At 53.0% G+C, this 13,873-nt stretch overlaps 1 protein-coding gene across 6 annotated transcripts in view; it reads right to left on the minus strand.

Moving 5' to 3' along the window:
* Positions 1-473: 473 nt before the first annotated feature.
* The window catches only part of CDK14 (cyclin dependent kinase 14), a 116,371-nt gene continuing 102,971 nt past the window's right edge, over positions 474-13,873 (minus strand). For 5 of the 6 annotated variants that reach the window (XM_068156908.1, XM_068156906.1, XM_068156909.1 and 2 more), the window contains one exon: positions 474-1,330. The gene's annotated coding sequence lies outside the window, so the exon portion shown is untranslated. Of the gene's footprint in view, positions 1,331-6,033; positions 7,062-13,873 lie in introns of those variants that run through there. The other variant, XM_068156907.1, reaches the window with a different exon arrangement.

Raw genomic sequence — 13,873 nt, forward strand, 5'->3', positions numbered from 1 at the left:
CCCCCAGAGCCTCCCCATGCTTGTTAAATGGCATTGTAGCCAAGGAGGTCCCACCTCTGTGGAGCTGGGACTGGCCAGGCAGGCCTGGAGCTCATGGCAGGGCTCTGCATCACATGCTGCCCTCTGAACACCAAGCAGGGCACTTGCAGCCCACCCCCAACCCACAATGGAGCAGGGGCTTCCTTCTCTACCACCTCACCACCGAGGGGTCCTGCAGAGCTTGCATTTGAATGATTAACCCAGAGACACAGCAGCATCTCCCAGTGCCTCCCCATCAGCTCAGAATCCCTGTGGAAGGGAACTCAGGAGGTGCTTTGGTGTGGAAGGCAAGCAGCTTGGGATGAGGAAAGCTCTGCACCGGGGCTTTGTGTGTGGCAGAGTCCCACAGCTCAGTTTAATGCCTGGTTCAACAGAAGGTTTTCTGTACCTCAGGATCTGCTTTGAGTTAAACCAAACAGTTTCATCACCTCAGGTTTGCTTTTTTTTTTTTTTTTCAATAAAACATTCCAGAAAGCTAAATAGTGTGAGGAAAAAACAGAGATGTTAGCCAGGACCCATCAAAGAGAGAAATCTTCTTGAAGGGAACAAGACCCCAGAAAGAACCCCTTGTCTGTCTGTCAGCTGCCGACGTCCCCTCGTGGCTTTGCTCCAGCTTTCCACAGCCTGAGCAAGGACCCAGACTCACAGAGGTACCCAGGCAGTTATTGCCAAGGTTCTGCAAATGGCCATGAAGCTTCAGAGGAGATGATGAGGAGAGAACCTGACAGTGCTTCAGAAGGGGGGCGAGGTGCTGTCATTGCCAGCTGACTGGACAAGCCGGGCTCGCTCTGGCAGAAATCCTCTTCCCATTGACTGCAGAACGTGCCCAGCCCTCACAGAAAACACAAACTCCTTTCTGCCACCATTGGCTGGGGGTTTTCTGGTTGCTGCTGAAGAAGTGTGAACACCAAGCGTGGTGTCTGAGCGTGTTTAAGACATGGCTGGTGGAAGCTTCCGAATCCTTACGAAGATGCAGCGCCGTGGTGGGAAGAACAAACCAAACACCCCCGAAACACAAAAGACTGCAAGAGTCCATGCCATGGATCAAGTAAGCAACAGCTTCATCTTCACACAGGTCTCTGAATTCACAAGGTATCCAAAACACGTGCAAGGTTGGAAAGAAACTGCAGGGGAAAAACCCAAACCCAAACAACCCAGGGTCTTGCCAGCTTCAGTTGTCCCTTGAATGACCTTCGCCGTGGAGAAAGAAAGGAACCGGGCCCTGGTGCCTCCCTGCTCGTGGCCTCCTCGCTAGCTTGGTGTTTCCCTCCTCCAAACTGCTGAATGCCTCCTGTAAGGAAACAACACAAGTCACAGTCAGCCTCACAGGTGGCACTTCAGAATGACACTCCACTTGGTAACAACACAGTTGGTCCACAGCTGCTTATGAAGCCGCTGGCTCAGAGCAAAGGCCAGGGCTTCCAAAGCACCTCTGGAGCTGGGACCTCAGGTAAATGAACTCAAACCACCAGTGTCCAGATGGTGGCTGCCTACAGGAGACCCATTCATCCATGTTCACGTTTCTGCCCCGTGTGCTCCTCTTCAGAGGCACCAGCACTGCCATTCTCCATGGAAACTGCAGGCAGGCAGGAGGGGAGAGCTGGCCCTTCCCCAGCTGGGCACAGCCCTGGGTGCACAGGAACCTTGCCATGTGCTGCCACAGCTTCAGGACTCTTTGCCCTCTTTCTCATGGAGTCCTTAGTGAACACCTTCACGGCAATGCTTGCAACTAGTTTATGGAAAGGTTGCCTCAGGTTTGCTACTCAAGAGTTATGTGGGGTACCCTGGGGAGGGCATGATGAACTTTTCTGCAAGCACAGCCAGGTTGAGCTGTATTGAAACATACTCAGCCTTGAGAAGAGAAGGCTGCATGGACCTTGGAGCAGCCTCCAGTACCTGAAGGGGGCTACAGAAGAACTGGGTAGTGCTAGGAGGAGGGCAGTGGCTTTGAGCTGGGAGAGGGGAGATTGAGACTGGAGATGAGGAAGAAATTCTTGACAGTGAGGGTGGGGAGACACTGGAACAGGCTGCCCAGGGAGGTTGTGGATGAACACCCTGGATGAACACTGTGGATGAACACCCTGGAGGTGTTCAAGGCCAGGCTGGATGAGGCCTTGAGCAAGCTGTGCTGATGGGAGGTGTCCCTGCCTGTGGCAGTGGGTTAGGACTGGATGATCTTGAAGGTCCCTTCCAATCCAACCCGTTCTGTGGTTCTGTGAACATACCAATTCCTGCTGCAGGCTCTATCCAGTACAGGCTGTCCATCAGCAATGAGTCCCTCCTGCTTCTCCCTCCACCACACTCTCCCCCTGCTCACCCTCCCTGACACAGTCCTGTGCTCATAGGTGACTTTTGTGGACCCCTTTTCAAAGCCACCCAGGCATTTCCAGTGCTGTCTGCAGCCGGCTGCTATAAATATTAATGAAGTGTATCACCCATGGCCCTGACGCAGCTCCCCTCTGCCCCACATGCCCTGGCAGCCACAGACAGCCTTTTCTGCATTAGTTTTCTGTTTTTGAGGGGATTCAGTGTTCTCAAAACCAGCCATCAGCATCCTGTGCCGGAAGAGATGGAGCTGGAAATGAGCATTCCCACAGCACAGGTGAGTGACCTGTGGGAGCCAGCTCTGCCTGCCAGGGCTGTCACAGAGCAGCTGATGAGCTCAGAGCCTACCCTGCCACCAGCCAGGCTCAAGAGACTCATTAGAGAGAGCTCTGCCTGCACAAGCACCCCAGTGACACCTCATCTGCTCAGCCCCAGCCCCTGGGGACAATGCATGATCTCTGCAGCTGCACTCCTGCATTCCTGATTTGGAGGCACAAGTGAGGAGCACTTCCTTGCTCTGTGGAGCAAACTGGGGAATGGAAGCCCTCTGAGTGCTAACTAGAGCAGACAAATGAAGGCTGGCCAGCCTCCCCTTGCTCGTTTTCTTCTGCAGATACCTGTCTGCATGCACCAGGGCCTGTTTCAGATCTGTGCCTGTGACAGGAGTGCACAAACATGCAGAGAGTGTGCATGGGGCTGGGATGAGGTGGAAGCTCAGACACGCTCCTGTAGCTGTTCAGCCTGGAGAAGAGAAGGCTCCAGGAGAGCCAGGGAGGGACTTTGGACAATGGCCTGGAGTGACAGGACAAGGGATGATGGCTTCAAACTGGAAGAACTGGATTGAGATGAGCCATGATGAAGCAATTCTTGCCCATGAGGATGGTGAGGCACTGGAACAGGTTGCCCAGAGAAGTTGTGGCGGTTCCAAGCCTGGAGGTGTTCAAGGCCAGGTTGGATGTGGCTTTGTTCAAGCTGGGCTAGTGGGAGGTGTCCCTGCCCATGGCAGGGGGTTGGGACTGGATGATCTTTAACCAGTCTATGAGTCAAAAAGTGACATAACCTTTGAAAGGTGAGAAGTCTGTGGCACCATGGATACAGGGCAGAAATCAAGACTGGCTTTGTCACTGAAGGTGGCCAGAGGCAAGTGACTTCATCCCCCTGTGACCTCTGTTCTGTAACTAGGGCTCTGCTTTCTCCCCCAGCCTCCTCCTTCAGTCTGTCTCCCAAAACAAGTGCCTGGTTTCAGCTGGAGCCACCAATAGTTCAGATTGCAGAAACACAACAAAATCCATCAGAAAGGCAAGTGTGGGACAGCTGCAAGCTCTGGATGTGAAAACCTGACCTGGACGGCTACAGCTCCATGCACACTGAGAGTCCCCAGCCCTCACCCAGGGCTCTGTGAGCATTCACCAGCAGTGCTGTGGGGAGGCTGCTTCAGCAGAGCCTGGAGCCAGCACTCAGCCCTGCAGCAGCCCAGCTGCAGAGCACTCATTCAGCCCAGCTCTGCAGGCCCTGAGCTCTTCAGAACGGGTGAGTTCCTCCAGAGGCTGTTCTGTTAGGGCAGCTCCAGCAGCACTGGCCCTGATCTCCACCGGGATGCACTCCGGTCCCCATGCCCCTCCCGGTGACACCCGAGGTGTCTGGTTTCACAAGCTGGTTTGCAGGCTCACCTTTGAGTGTCTGTGCTAAGTCCCAGGTCGGTTTCCTTCAATTCTTTCCTACCCTAGCAGCCCACAGATGAAGGTGGTTGGTTCTTTTCCTTTTCAACTGGGAACCAAGTCCACAAAGTCTCCTCCAGTTACCATCTGAATGAGGCTTCAGATGAAAAATGACCAGGACTGAGTCTGCCATGAGTCTTTTGCTGCTCAAGGATAACACAGCAGCCTTCTGTGAGTGAGCTCTGGGCACAGTGAAGCCACCACAGAGCCAGCAGTGACACTGAGCTCAACACAGTTTGTAAGCAAAGGTAGAGAAACCTTATTAAAAACAACAAAACAAAAGCAAGACCTGAGGATTGGGGGAGCACACTAAGGGCAGAAAAATATCAGAGCTATTTCCCTTCAAGAATGTCCTTCTGCAAGCTGACCAACAGCCACACTCTACAACCTCAGGGATCATGCCCCTGGACTGGGCTCTGGGGAGGCCACACCTCAAATACTGGGCTGAGTTTTGGGCCCTTCACCCCAGGGAGGACACTGAGGGGCTGGTTATCATCTCCAACATCAACTCATTTCTTCTGTCTGAACCACACTGCCAAAGACAAGCAAGCCAGGTGACCTGCCCTGCCAGGTGACCTGCCCCACCAGCTTCCTCTTGTCCCTCCCACCCCACAGGCCAACCGATAAGTAGCTGCAGAGAGCTTAGACGTTTATCCCTGGTGTTCCCTGCCATGGCCTTGCATCTTGGCACACAACCACCACACGAAGGCTGCAGGCTAGGGGCAGAGTGGCTGTGCCCAGCACAGACAGACCCTCCCACTCCCCTGCCCCCATCCTGAGCCTGTGGTTACTGGAACCTTACCTTCCCTGCATTCCTTTAGCTTGGCTGCTTCCCAAGTGGGTACAAGAGAATTAAACAGGATTTTGACCCTCTCACCTTCCCCACAAACTGCATCCCTACCTAATGCTGTTTACATAAATCAGATTAAAAAAATAAACAGCAATCATGGAGCAGAAAATGGAATTTTACAGCTGCAGAAAAACCCAAACATGCCGAGGGAGCTTGTTTGGAAGCAGCTGGCAGAGCAGCAGCCCAGGGCCTTGGCTGAGATTGGTTCCAATAAATCTGGGTGGGCACCTCAATTACTTCAGGGACACTGGGGAGGCCACACCTCACACACTGTGATCAGGCTTGGGGCCACCACTGAAAGGACACTGAGAGGCTGGAGCAGGGCCAGAAGCTGGGGAGGGGTCTGGAGAACAGGGCTGGTGAGGAGCAGCTGAGGCACCTTTGGATGCTTAGTGTGGAGAAGAGGAGGCCGAGGGGAGACCTCATTGCTCTCTACAGCTCCCTGAGAGGAGGCTGCAGCCAGGTGGGGCTTGGTTTTTCTCCCTGGCAACAAGTGATAGGAGAACAGGAAATGGCCTCAATTTGTGCCAGAGCTGCCAAGGGGACCTGGGACAAGTCCAGACAACAGCTAAGGAGCCCAGTCTGGCAGAGCAGAGCAGAAGGACACTCTGCAACCCAAGACAGACAAGCACACAGCTACCAAGGCTGGGGTTCCAGTGCAGAAGCTGCTCTAAGATGGAAATGGATTCCTACCCTCCAGGCCCAGTTGTCACTACACCAAGCCCAGCTGAAGCTGCCAGCCGAAATGAGCAATTTCACATGAGCTTGGCAGGGGAACTGCCAGCTCTGAGCTTGTTTTCCACTGGTGCCACCCACACTGCTAATCCCATTCTGCCTCCTGATTTGCTTTTAAATCATAATGAAGGCAGCAGATGGGAGGGGAGCATGTTCCCTGCAGTGAAGCCAGCAAGCAGGGGGGCTCTTTGCTTTCACAGATCTTGTGCAGAGCTGGCTGCAGCTGCAGTGCCAAGTGGTTAATGGTGGGTAAGGAGAACACCAGCACTTGCCATATTCTCAGGCAGCCCAGCCCTGGCCAGGAAGGGCAGGCAAACAAAGCAGCCAGAAGGATGACGTTGAAAGAGCCAACACTAGACTTTGCCAAGCAGAGGGATGGATGACTGCTCCTGTCCTTGCAAACACCATTTGGGGGGGGCTATGAAGAGTGGAATAAAGGGGGTTCAAATCAAACACCCAGGAAGAAAAGAGCAGGCTGAGGGGAGACCTTATTGCAGTCCACAGTTCCCTGAAAGGAGGTGAGATTGAGATGGGGGTTGGTTCTTCTGCCTAGGAACAAGTGATAGAAGGCAAGGAAATGGCCTGAAATTGTGCCAGGGGAGGGCTAGGTTGCTGCAGGAGTGGTCAGGGATTGGAACAGGCTGCCCAGGGAGGTAGTGGAGTCCCCATCCCTGGAAGTATTTAAAAGCCACATGGATGAGGTGCTGAAGGACGTAGTTTAGTGGTGGTGGCTCAGCAGGGGTGGTGGGATTGTGAGCTCTTGGTGAGCTGTTGGACCTGATGATCTCCAAGGTCTCTGCTGTTCCATCTGATGTCAGGAGCCGAGCACCCTGCCAGGAATGGAACGACTTTCATCCAGGCATCTGTGCTGGGCTGTTCCTTGAGCTAATTAAATTAGTTTCCTGTTGAGTAAGTAAAATCCCGGTGGCCAGGAACACTTGAGGTGACAGCTCAGAGGCTTGAGCACTGAACCATGAGGTGTCCCTGCCCATGGCAGGGGGTTGGAAGTGGATGATCTTTGAGGTCCTTTCCAACCCAAGCCATTCTGTGATTCACTTTTCCATGCCAGAACTCTCTCAGACTCCAAGCTGCTGCCATGAGCATCTCAGTGCTCCCCACACCATGCAGGCACCACCATCGTGTCTGTGAGAGCTTAGCTCTGAGCTGATCTCTGCAGCAAAGCCCCTTCTGGAAACAGAGCTTTATAGAGAGGGACACAGAGAAACTTCCAGCTCCAGGGCCTCTGGTGGGCACTGCAAAACCAGAGCTGCAGCACAAGGCCTGGGTGATTTTGTGGAGCACCCCATCAATCTTCTTTTGTCCCGTGAGCTTCAGCTTCCAGCCAAGAAAAACAACATTCTTCATGAAATTAATGAAAACAAGCTGCTCTCTGCCTACAGGAAAAAAAGGAGAGATTTTTCTTAATTACATTTTTTGCTTTGAATCACATCCTGTAGGTTGATTAAATCCCCTTAGAAGTCCACACACAAAAAAAAAGGGGGGTGGGGGTGGGGGAGCAGAGCTCTGCAATGTGAACCTCAGAGGTGGTGGTTGCTTGGAGAGGATCAGCTGGGCTCTGGAAGCTGCTGTTCAAAGCAGGGTAATAAGAGCAGTTTTTTATTGTTTCCATCATGTCACTGCATAAATTTATGTCCAGGGCTCTGGGCTGCAGAGAAATCTGAGCTGGGCAGTGTGTGTTAGAAATAAATGGGCTGTGGGAAGGGCTCGGGTAAAGGCAGAGCCCTGGAAGTCTGCTGAATCCCTCGGCGCAGCAAAGCAGCCTTTCTCAAGCACTTCCTGCAGAGTGGCTGCATCAAGGGGTTAAATGTAGAACATCTGAACAGTCAGAGGACAGAAGTCGAGTGAAGGGTGCCATGGAGATGGTGCTGCAGAAAATGAGCCTGCTGCTGAGCAGGCACCCTGAGACTTTCACCTGTGCTCCGGCTGCAGCCGCTGGCACATGCTAGGGGAACTCCAACAGCAACCAAGTCCACTCCTAGATCACTTTTTAGTACCACAGCAGAACACTGCCTTGTGAGAACCAGCACAGGAACTATGTGGACAGAACTGTCACAGAATCACAACATCACATGGGTGGAAAAGGCCTGAGGACCATCAAGTCCAACCATAATCCAAGGTCTCCCTGTACACAACTCTTAGACCATGGCTCTGAGTTCCTCATCCAAACATCTTTTAAACCCTGTCTCCTAACTCAAAAATAAACATGCCAGTTGTCTGTACCCTCACTGGGGGCTCATGGGCACAGGTCAGAGAATTGTTTGGATTGGAAAAGCCCTCCAAGATCACTCAGCCCAACCATCAACCCAACACCACCATGGCCACTAAACCATGGCCCCCAGTGCCATGGCCACACCTTTCTGGAACACCTCCAGGCATGTGGACTCATATCCTTCCTGGAAGATTGAATCTGACCTCCAGTGCAGACAGCAGACAATAAAAAGACATCACTCATTCAGTTAAGCACTGATTGACACAGGTCCTGTTCACCTGAAAATGTCCCACCAGTCCTGAGTCAAGCCAGCCCAGAGAACAACCTTTACCAGGAGTGACTCCTCACACACACCTGGCACCCAATAATTCCATCCAGAAGCCACCTTCCAAACTCTTCTTTGAATGTACTACTGAAGATCTACTTAAAAACCTGCCAATCCCCCAACCAATGACAGTCACAGAATCACAGCATTATAGAAGTGTTTTGATCATCCAGCCCAACCCTTCTATAACTCCACCAAGGCTGGGGCTAAGCCATGACCCTCAGCACCACATCTCTGCCTCTGGGAAACACCTCCAGGGATGGGCACTCAGCCACCTCCCTGGGCAGCCTGTGGCAGGCTCTGAGAACCCTTTCAGTCAAGAAGTTTCTTCTCATGTCCAACCTAAACCTCCCTTGGTGCAACTTGAGGCCATTTCCTTTTCTCCTGTCACTTGTTCCTAGGAAGAAGAGACCAAGGCACCCACCTCACTGCAGCCTTCTCTCAGGGAGCTGTAGAGAGCAATGAGGTCGCCCCTCAGCCTCCTCCAGACTGAACAACCCCAGCTCCCTCAGCCTGTCCCTGTTGGGTTCACAGTGGGAGTTGTTTATCTTAGAGGTCTTTTCCCACCTTAATATTCCCATGATTCCACCTTATCTCCTGAAACCTTTGGTGCCCTACAATGGCATCTTTCCAGGTGCTTACATCTGGTTTCATTTAAGGTGCTTCTCTGCCTGTGTGTGGGGTGCTCCACTCCTATCCCCTGGACATTGCCAGGGCTTGGCCAGGTGAGCAAGCCTCAGGGCATCTTCTCACTCATTATTTGGCATCTTGAGTACCACAGAGAGAAGCTGAAAGACAAAGGCCAAGAAAAGCCCAGGGCCCAGCTCACCTGAGAGTCCCCACCACAAAGGGAGCTGCTGACAGAGCTGAGCTCACACGGCCCAAAGGCGAGCTGGAAGCTGTGCTCTCTCTCACTGTGCAAGCTGGCTGGTAGGTTGTGTGCAGCTGTCACAATTTGGTGTAAAATGGCACTTCTGGGACAACCCAGCTTTACAGTGGCACTTCAAAATAAGACAATACCCAAGCACTTCCTTGGGAGAAGCAAATCTTGCCCCCAAAAGACCACTTCATCACTATTTGTGTTCATTCACAACGCTGATCCCCTTACTCCCATGGGTCTGAGTGAGGGCGTGAAAATACAGCGATGAGGCAATGACAGCATTGCTGACTCGTCTGGGTTTGACCTCTGAGGAGCAGCTCAGTGTCATCCTGCAGCAGGAAGCAGTGGTAAAACATTTGTCTAGATGAAAGACCTCAAGCAGTTAACCTGCTCAGCAGAGGCAGCACAGCTGGGCACCACGACTATGACCTCTGCCCAGAAGGGGAAGGAGAGCGGTGCAGTGCTGTGGCAGCCAGACAAAGGCTGGTGGGGGCTCAGCAGGACAGCGCCAGCAGCGAGAGAACTCTTGGCACTCTGTGCAGAGCCAGCCTGGCTTTCCTTTCTGATGATCTCAGGTTTAGCATCTCTGTCTCCACATCACATCTCACTTTGGTCTTTAGCTCCATTTAAATCTCTTGCTTCCGTTCCAGGTTAATTCTTTCGCCCCCACCCCCAAGCTCCTGGTGGCACTGAGCACCCCATGTGGGTAGAAGCCACTGCAGAGGGACTCAGCCTTCCCCTCTGGTACCTGGCTGTTGGTCTGACTGCAGGGAGCTGTGACACTGCTCTCCAACAGAAACCAGAGGAACCTGATCAGCCTCTTTAGCCAGTCCAACCTGTGCTGGCAGGTTCACTAATTCCTTATGCAGATATGAGGGCTGGGGATGCTTCTCATTTTTGATCCTAAGCTCTCCTCCTTTTTCCCAAGGAGCCACTGTCACACATCCACTTGTCACCAAAGCAGGAGGCCTTCAATATTTAGCCACTCTTCTTTTTTTAGCACCACACAAAGAAGTTCTGGGCTCCAGCAGTTTGTTTCCAAAGCAGCGGCATGCTCAGACCTGTCTGTCTGGAGCTCTCTGCCTCAGGAGGCACAGCTCAGGCTGTGAGCTTTCCTCTCCACATGGCAGGCAGCTGCCAGCAGCAGAGCAGGGCAAGGGGTCACTGCAGCTGCTCAGCCAGCTCCCAGGGTTCCACCACCACGGCCAACAGCCTGCAGTGTGGAGCTGGGGCAGGGCTGCAGCGGCCTGCAGTGTAAGGTGACAGCGTGGCTGGCAGAGTGGCATCAGACTGGCTGGCTGCACAAGGCTCTGCACTGTCCTCTGTGCTCAAAGGATGGACACGAGTGGAGCGGAGTTCAGAACAGGACTCCTTGCTGTCCTGTCCCACAGATGTTGGCTGAGCCCATGGAGGATCTGGAGGTGTGCTGGCTGCATGAGCAGATGCTGCTGAGAGAACTGCATCTCCTGACCTTTGCAGGTTAGACGCGAGCGAGATCAAAGCCATTGGCACTGACCAGCAGAAGAGATGGCTCAGAGCAGGCAGACGCTGACATGCCCCGAGCCCTGCATGCTGCCATCCATGGTGTCTGGCCTCGCCTACACAGGGCAAGAGGTTCCTACAAAGTGCTGCTCAGTGTCTCCTTATGAACCACAGAACCACAGGATGGTAGGGCTGGAAAGGACCCCTGCAGATCATCCAGTCCAACCCCACTGCTGGAGCAGAGTCACCCAAAGTAAATCCCTCGGGAACATGTCCAGGTGAGGTTTGAAAGCCTCCAGAGAAGGAGACTCCACAACCTCTCTGGGCAGCCTGCTCCAGGCCTCCAGCACCTGCACACCAAACAAGTTTCTACTTATGTTTGAGTGACACCTCCTGGGTTCCAGTCTGTGCCCATTGCCCCTTGTGCTGCCACTGGGCACCACTGAACAGAGCCCAGCCCCACCCTCTTGCCCCTCACCCTGTAGCTATTGATCAGCATCGATGAGATCCTCAAGTTTCTTCATCTCCAGGCTGTTTAGGGTCTAGGCCTCTCCTCCCAAGGTGGATTTTCCAGCCCCCAACAAAGGGAAGCTGGGAAATGTAGTGAATTTATCCTTTTATAAAGGAAATGAAGAAATCAGCAACTTTACCCCCTGAAGGTAACTCCAGCATTAGGACAGGAAGGTGGCAAACATGAAGGTCTAACTTGCAGGTAGGACACAAATCACCTCCAAACCTGCCTGCTTTAGAGGACACTTACAGGGTACTCTAGTCATGGTTATAGAATCACAGAATCACCTGGCTGGAAAAGACCTTAAGACCATCCAGGCCAACCATAACCTAACATCTCTCTGTACACAACCCTTAGGCCATGTCCCTAAGCTCCTCATCCAAACTTCTTTTAAACCCCTCCAGGAATGGTGACTCCAACACCTTCCTGGGCAACCTGTTCAGTGCCTGAGAACCCTTGCTGGGAAGAAATTGTTCCTAATATCCAGACTGAACCTGCCCAGTGCAATTGAGGCCATTTCCTCTCCTTCTGTCACTTGTCCCTAGGGAGAAGAGCCCAACCCCCATCTGGCTGCAGCCTCCTCTCAGGGAGCTGTACAGAGCAATGAGGTCTCCCCTCAGCCTCCTCTTCTCCGGACTGACCACCCCCAGCTCCCATACCCTGTTGCAGACACTGCACAGACTCTGGGTGTTTGCAATGCTCACCATGAAGGTGAGGAACAAAACTCTGCTCCCTGACCAGCAGAAGAAAGCAGCTGCAGTGACAACTTGCACGAGGGAAGAGGGAACGGGCAGGGCTACAGGGTTTATTGTGCTGCAACATGGAAGACAGGAGATGAGCAGACAGCAGATAGTCTCTCCTGTTTGTAGGGATCTTGTGCACACTGAATGCTGGTACAGTTCCCCAGACAAGGAGCTTTAGCAAACCACATCTGTCTGCAGGGCTAACAAGCTGATGACACTGGAACCTTTTCCTGCAGTTTCACACTGCCTGGTTCTCACTTTCAGAGCAGAGAACACAACCCCCAGGTGCACAGAACCAATCCTGAGCAAGCCTCTCAACTGCAAACCGCAGGGTTGTGCAGCAGGAGCTGCTGAAACAGTCTGAGTGCTAGGCTGAGACTAAAGCCTCCCAAACACCTGACCCCACAGGACTCTGCAACCTTCCAAGCACCTCTGAAAATTCTGGAGATCTGTTGCTTAATCTGCTTCCATGGAGCATCTGCCATGGGGACCACTGCTGGGGAGAACTGCTCACCCTGCTGAACGCTGGGAGGTTGTCAAGAAAGAGAAGTCACCACCCTGAAGGGAGGTAAATTCCTGTACTTCCCATTCCCCTTACCATGAATACCAGCACTTGCACAGTAAGGGTCAGAAGATTGCATTGGGGTGGAAGGGACCCTCAAAGGTCAGCTTGTACAGCCCCCCTGCACTCAGCAGGGACACCTCCAACTAGAGCAGGCTGCCCAGGGACACATCAAGTCTGCTCTTGAATGTCTCGAGGGATGGGGCCTCCACCACCTCTCTGGGCAGCCTGTCCCAGTGTCTCACCACCCTCACTGTGCAGAACTTCCTCCTGATGCCCAACCTGAACCTCCCCTGCATTGTATTTATGGAGAGCACAGTGGTCCATCAAAGCTGCTGCTTCAAAAAGCCTTCCACACCAGAATTCTGAGCACTTCTGTCCCCCTTTCCCCTTTGAAATCCCCTCTCCCACATCCCTTACTGCAAAACCACAGCACAGTCCCTCTCATTATCCCATCAGCTCCTTCCCCTCACATTACTCAGGTTACAGACCAGCTCCCTACAGCTGGTAGAGCACAGTGGGAGCTGAAAAGTGACCCCTGGAGGCATCCCCATGTCTGTGGACCCGAATTCCCAGCTTCCACTGGGATAGGAGCTTCCTCCTGTGGTGGGGCACACAGCAGCTGTTCTGTGGGGTGCAGGAGTTTCCCCTTGGCTAGGCCAGCCAAGCAGATGATCAATGGCACAGCAGCAGGCCACGATCAGCAATAAGCAGGATAATTACATCCCAGACATGTAATTAACAACATGCTCACTTAATGAGTGGCCAGGGCAGTGATTCACAGCACAGCCCTCTGCAAGGCTTCCATTTTAGGCTACAAAGCTGGAAGACTCAGAACCCTTCCACAAAAAGGTCCTGCCTGTGATGATGATGTTCTGCTTGTGACATCACTCCAGCTGTAATTGTTATCCCACACTAGAGGAGCAGGGCAGGCAGCAGCTTCCAGCAGGCAGCTGGCAATTGGCTCATGGTGGTTTCACTGCCTGGCACCTTGCTGCCTTGCAGAAAGCTCCCTTGATTTCTTTCCTAAAACCAGAGGCAGAATTGCTGATTGAGAAGCTCCACATCAGCCCTGAACTGCTACACTTTAGTTTCCAAATAAATGCTACTAAATTGTAAAGAGATGCACATAGGGAATCATGGAGAGGGTTGGGTTGGAAGGTACCTCAAAGATCATCCAGTCCCAACCCCCTGCCATGGGCAGAGACACCTCCCACCAGCCCAGCTTGCTCAAGGCCTCACCCAACCTGGCCTTGAGCACCTGCAGGGAGTGGGCACCCGCAACCTCCCTGGGCAACCTGTGCCAGAGTCTCCCCACCCTCACTGTCAAGAATTTCTTCCTCATCTCCAGCCTCAATCTCCCCTCTTCCACCTCAAAGCCATCACCACTCATCCTGTCACTCCCAGCCCTTGTCAAAAGTCCCTCCCCAGCTCTCCTGCAGCCCACTCAGGTACTGGAAGGCTGCTCTGAGG

This window comes from Melanerpes formicivorus, unplaced genomic scaffold (genome assembly GCF_026170545.1).
Source record: "Melanerpes formicivorus ecotype bairdi unplaced genomic scaffold, bMelFor1.0.p_v2 SCAF_35, whole genome shotgun sequence".
Taxonomy (NCBI): domain Eukaryota; kingdom Metazoa; phylum Chordata; class Aves; order Piciformes; family Picidae; genus Melanerpes; species Melanerpes formicivorus.